The sequence below is a fragment of the Physeter macrocephalus genome, chromosome 12 (genome assembly GCF_002837175.3).
Source record: "Physeter macrocephalus isolate SW-GA chromosome 12, ASM283717v5, whole genome shotgun sequence".
NCBI classification, from domain to species: domain Eukaryota; kingdom Metazoa; phylum Chordata; class Mammalia; order Artiodactyla; family Physeteridae; genus Physeter; species Physeter macrocephalus.
Window position 1 is genome coordinate 19,161,526 of NC_041225.1, and position 6,000 is coordinate 19,167,525.

The 6,000-nt window shown below is 45.1% G+C and overlaps 1 protein-coding gene across 2 annotated transcripts in view; it reads left to right on the forward strand.

Moving 5' to 3' along the window:
- The window catches only part of TBC1D8 (TBC1 domain family member 8), an 82,777-nt gene that overhangs the window by 21,732 nt on the left and 55,045 nt on the right, over positions 1 to 6,000 (forward strand). For both annotated transcript variants that reach the window (XM_028496557.2, XM_028496558.2), the window contains exon 2: positions 4,678 to 4,796. The gene's annotated coding sequence lies outside the window, so the exon portion shown is untranslated. The remainder of the gene's footprint in view (positions 1 to 4,677; positions 4,797 to 6,000) is intronic.

Genomic DNA, 6,000 nt, shown 5'->3' on the forward strand with positions numbered 1-6,000 from the left:
GATCCACTGAACTTGAATTTTCTTAGAAAAGAGAGAAGTCTTTTTCAGCAAAAATTAGGGGCCTTAGTGAAACAAAGTATCGATGTAATTTTGCTAATTGGACTTCTGTTACAATCCACAATAAGCCTATACATTTTGGTTTTAGAAAGCTGTATTAACCTGCTAAGGCTGCCTTAACAAAATACAGCAGACTAGATGGCTTAAACAACAGAAATTTATTTTCCCATAGCTCTGGAGTCTGGAAGTCTAAGATCAAGGTGCCGGCAGGGTTGGTTTCTCCTGAGGCCTCTCTCCTTGGTGTCGAGACGGCTGCCCTCTTGCTGGGTCCTCACATGGTGCATCCCTGGTGTTTCCTGCTCTTCTTACAGGGACACCAGTCCTTATAATGATCCCCGCCCCTATGACCTAATTTAACCTTAGTTACTTCCTTAGAGGGCCTAATCTTCAAATATGGTCACGTTGGGGGTTAGGGCTTCATCATATGAATTTGGGGGGACCCAATTCAGGCTATAACAGTTCTCCTCCATCTTGGCTTTGGAACGCCCACAGCAGAAGCAGTGGGAATATTGCTATAGTGTTGAGTCGATGTGTAGCCTTTTTATCATTCTGTCCCTTCAATGGATGACAAATTCTCACTTTCTTATTTTCTCCTCTTTCATTTTTCACCACTTGTATGTCTGTAATGTGGTGGCTTTCAAACATTTTGACCGTGACCCACAGACAGAATTATGAGTTACGTGTGCATAACTCTAACAAATATTTCATAAGTCAGTCATTGCCCTTATAAAATGGCATGTATTTTCTAAATATTTCATTTTTTAAAAAACAGCTGTTTTCTGGTGGGCTACTTCATGTAGCTGAGAAACATGGCTGCCATGTGGGTTCAGAGCTTCAATGTGTGATATATGTTTCGTGACTTTCCTTTCTAGTCCTTTGAGTCATCGGTGTGCAGTCGGCTTGCACTGATTTACGGTGTTTTTGAGGCCGATCATAAGACTTCCCTGCAGAGGAAATTATAGTTTGGAAAATTTCCCTGCCATTTGGCAACTTTCGTAGGAAGTAGAAGACAGTCGAGTGGGAAAGTTCCATCACGGTGATTGTCTTTGCTGGGAGAGGCACACAGCCGTGTCAGATTCAGGACAGGGTGACGGGTTTCATTACAACCTCCCCTAACTGCAGCTCAGTGATCAATTTTACACGTGTGTTGATCTTCTCTCTCAAGGTGTGCGCTTACTTTTGTTCTAGAATGGTTTTCCCCTATTTTAAGGCTCCTCCCCAGGAGGTAGAAGAATTTCTTAAAGGATAAAAGTCAAGTTTTTGGATGATGTGACCTCAGGTCTTAATTCCACATGATATACTGTGGTGGGGCTCGGTTGGAATTTTATTCACAGCGTCTGTAGTTAGCAGGTGGAGAAGGCATACGTGGTTTCACAGCTAACTGTTGGCCCTATGAGCTTAGGAACAGGATCATTGAAAAGCTGTCTCATGTCATCCAGGAAGATGCCCTCAGGAAAATGTGATGGCGGGGAGAGTGCGTGCTCTACGTGCAAGCACAAAGTAGCTTTTTTAGTGTCAAGCCCTAGGAACTACTGGACTGGATTATGTAAGTGTTACTTGAAAATTGAAATGCAGCTTCTATGGGAGGACCCCAGGGCACTTCAAGGTCATAGAGAATGAGCTCACAGCCTGGTTTGCCTTTTACTTGATACGAGTGACCTTGGAGATGTATCTGAGGCCCCCTTTCCTCACTCAGCCTTCATTTCACATCAGTGAGACCACGCCTGGGACAGAAAGGTCACAGAGTGAGTCCTGTCCCCTCTCTCTCTTCCTCCTCAGTCCTCCAAGTCTTTTCTTCTTTTTTTTTTGGTAAATTAGGAAGTATATGAAAACATATGGCCAAAGATTGAAGGCCAATACAGATATTTTTTTTTCCATGTGTTCCTTGCCCTTTTTTAAAAAAAAAAAATTCTGACCAGTTGGTTTTATTATGATGCATAATAAAGGATAACGATCTATGGAGGGGGGAGGGATAAATTAGGAGTTTGGGGTTAACATATACACACTACTATATATAAAATAGATAATCAACAAGGACCTACTGTACAGCACAGGGAACTCTACTAAATAACTCTGTATAACCTATATGAGAAAAGAATCTGAAAAAGAGTGGATATATGTATATGTATAACTGAATCCCTTTGCTGTACACCTGAAACTAACACAACATTGTAAATCAACTATACTCCAATATAAAATAAAAGTTAGATTTAAAAGAAAAGATCTAGAGAGAGGAAACCTTCAAGTGCCAGAGAAGAGCAGAGAGCTGCCCACCCCAAGGAGCCTACACAAATTTATTGGCTTCAGTGGCCCAGAGACTCTCTCCTGAGATGAATCGTGTGATGTGCTGTCCCTCCACCCACCCTGCAAAGAAACCATTGCTGACCAACGAGATTTAGGGGGTGTCCTGGTGACTGACACTTACGTAGCTGCCACCCGAGGACACTGAACGGGCAAGGAGAATTAAGCCAGAGGCAGGTAAATTAGATGCCCACCTCAGCCACGTCAGCGCTGAACGTGAGGAGCAGACGGTGTGGGTCCTCAGTTCAAGGAGACGTTGTTTGGAAACTTCAAGAGTCCTGCTGTGGAGCCTGGAAGCTTGTGGTGTGAGGCCGTTGTTTCAAAATGATCTCTCCCTCCCATAAGAGGGGTAGGGAGCCTGAAGGGCCAGGGGCTTCCTGAGACTGCAGGGGCCTCCTAGGTGGATGGTAAGTAGATAGAGTTCGTGGCCACTTACCCCAAGTGGGTTGCTTCTTGGGTTTATGATCCCAAAAGAGCAAGACAGGGGAGGTAGGACTCATGGAGAGCTGGGTAGGGTCACTGTTGTTATGGACTGAATGGTGTCCCCCTCAACTCCCCAAATTCAAATGTTGAAGCCCTCACCCCCAGTGTGGTGGTATTTGGAGGTGGGACCTTTGGGAGGTGATTAGGTTTAGATGAGGTCATGAGGGTGGGGCCCCCCCGATGGGATTAGTGCCCTTATCAGAAGGTCGAGATGTCTGCTCTAGTGATGACCAAAGGACATTGCTTTGGTAATGCCATGCCTAAAAATTGGAGAATACAGGGAAATAAATACCATTGTTTTAAACTCTCATTTTTCCTTATGAGGAAAAATGAGAGTTCTTTTAGACCCTTTTTTTTTTTTTTTTTTTTCTTTTGGCGGTACGCGGGCCTCTCACCACTGCGGCCCCTCCCGCTACGGAGCACAGGCTCCGGACGCGCAGGCCCAGCGGCCGTGGCTCATGGGCCCAGCTGCTCTGCGGCATGTGGGATCCTCCCGGACCGGGGCACGAACCCGTGTCCCCTGCATCGGCAGGCGGACTCTCAACCACTGCGCCGCCAGGGAAGCCCATAGATTCTTCTTTTTACTCCTTCCCAAAGTGCCCATAAGAACAATAGTCCTAGAACAGATGTTCTCCATACTCACCCCAAATCCATAGGTCCAAGGTGAGTTCTCTGGCATTTCTATGTGGGGGGTATTTATAAGGTCCTCACATACGTTCACACTCTGGGGAGAGGAACGCTGCAGGTAGCAGAGAGAGAGAAAGCTCAGAGGTAGCATAATGCATGTCTGGCTTCTCTGTAAGTGGTACGTGACTCTGTTGGTCATTATGCCTCTCACGTTGGCTAGATTATTCTGCATTGTTGGTTGTCCGCCAGCCCTTTGAGGTGAGAGTATCTTCGCCTTTCCACTTGGGAAACCTGGCCCTCCTAACCGGGCATTCACCTATTTCCATGCTAGACATACCTGATGTACACATGCCTCTTCCTGTGCAGGACCGTGCTTGCTTCAAGTCATGGACTTGATCAAACCTCTGTCACACCACTTGGAGCTGGCACAGTCCCCATGCCAAGATGCCCATGTCCAGTGGGGAGGACTAGGAGGAAATAATGACAACTAAGATGTCTAAGCTTTTTGGTAACAATGTTGCTTAATGCTTCACTAATAGGTTGATTGTGTTTTTAGTTGCCTTTGAAAGAAATTAACTTACTAGGTACCATTTAATGTTTCTGTGGTTTTGTTTTAACATGTACAATAAAACCTCTTTTTTATATCTGTTTTAAGGGATTTTTTAATAAAAGATATGAAGTACAGATTGATAAACCTGGAAATGTCCTAGTGGCAACGCCCTCGGGCCACTGGCAGAGCCATCTCAAGAGGTCTTCTCTCTGTGAACTTGGGCTGAGGTCCCTTTTGAGGGACCCTCATTCTTACGGGGTAAATTCTGTGAGAATGTTCAGAATTGGTCACCCTGGGGCTTGTTTCCCCTGGAATGGCTGTATAATCACAGATGTTTCCGTCACTTGAGTGGAGGTGGTCAGAATTCCACGCGTTAGTGAGGCTGGCAGGACGCCCACCGAGAGGTCCCGGGGATGACTCGGCTGGTTGGCTGGCCCATCCATGTGGCAGAGGGATAGGTGTTCCCAAACGCCAATGCTGTGGTGACTGGGACCGGGGCCCCAGTGGAGGGTGCCTGCCTTGTCAGCCAGCAAACTGGGACATGAGAAACCGGAATGTTTTAATAACATAAATGCAGGACTCGTATTTGGAAAGTGAGTTCGTATTCTAAGAATTGCTTTTGTCTCTTAATCTCCGTGTCTTTTTCTGTTCTAACCCAGGTGCCACGTTAGAGGAAATAAACCAGCACTGGGACTGGCTGGAGCAAAATCTCCTCCACACCTTGTCCGTCTTTGATAATAAAGATGACATTGCCAGTTTTGTCAAAGGGAAGGTGAAGGTAGGTCCCTGGACTGTGATGTTTCTCCCCGTTTCCCCATCTTTCTTATCACGTCCTTATAACATTCTAGACCCGACAGCATTTTTAATCATATTCTTTTCCTTTAACAGTGTTCTCCACTATAATTGACTTCTTGGCTTAGTACCTAAAGCAAAATGAGTTGGACTTGTCATCAGTCAAATTTTGCAGAGTCAGTCTGACAAAATTCACCCGAAATTTAAAAAAAAAAAAAACCAACAAAAGCCTCATTCTCAGGCCTGAGGTTTCGTTACCCTTTACAGAAGTGAAGGTCCTTTTTTATCTCAGGGAAAAAGAAAATGCTAAGATTCATGTTTTTGCAGCAATGTTATTTGACTCCTGAAGTTAGTTCATTTTTTTGCAGCTGTGACATCTTGTCCCTCTTTTATTTTGTTGGACCTAGCACTTTCCTCCTTCTGAAAGTGGATATTTGTTCTTAAAATATGTTAAGTGAAGAATTAAAACCAAATAAGTTTTGAGAAAAGAGAGGACTATTTGGGGAGGTCTCTCTACATACCTGCTGTGAGCTATGTCTTATGTAACAGGTCTCACTGCAAAAGCATGATTGGTAACCGGTGCTTTAAAAACCCTCTCAGGCAGGGAGAGACCGTTTCTCATTCTAAATTTAACTGTCTTACTAAACACTTTAACACATTAGCCTGTAATACAGTTTTCATCCCTTAGGGTAAAACATCCTAGAGTGTTGTTTTTTCTTCCCAAAAGTGTGCCTTTCCAGTACCCCATGTGCTTTGGCTTTAGTAAAGGGTCTTAGAGTGAATTCTCGAATTTAAAAGGACAAAACAAGAGCACCTTTTTCATTTGGGGATTGGGGATACTTGTGGGATCAGGTAGAAGACCAGTCTTCTGAGTCCAGGTGGAATGACAGTGTTGTCTGGTGTCTCCTGCTGTTACCTCTGGCCTGTGGGGTTAGCACGTGGGTGCAAGCCCTGGCGGGTCTTGTCCATCTCGTGTGTTATAACCACAGCCTGGTCCAACTTGGTTCCTTGGGTCAGGCTGCACTGGGGCTTAGCAACAGAAATACCCGGTTCACAGTTATTTTTCACGTTTACCCCCTTTTCTTGGTCTCACATTGGTTGTGGTGGTTTTTTTTTTTTTTTTTTTTTTTTGCGGTACGCGGGCCTCTCACCGCTGCGGCCTCTCCCGTCGCGGAGCACAGGCTCCGGAC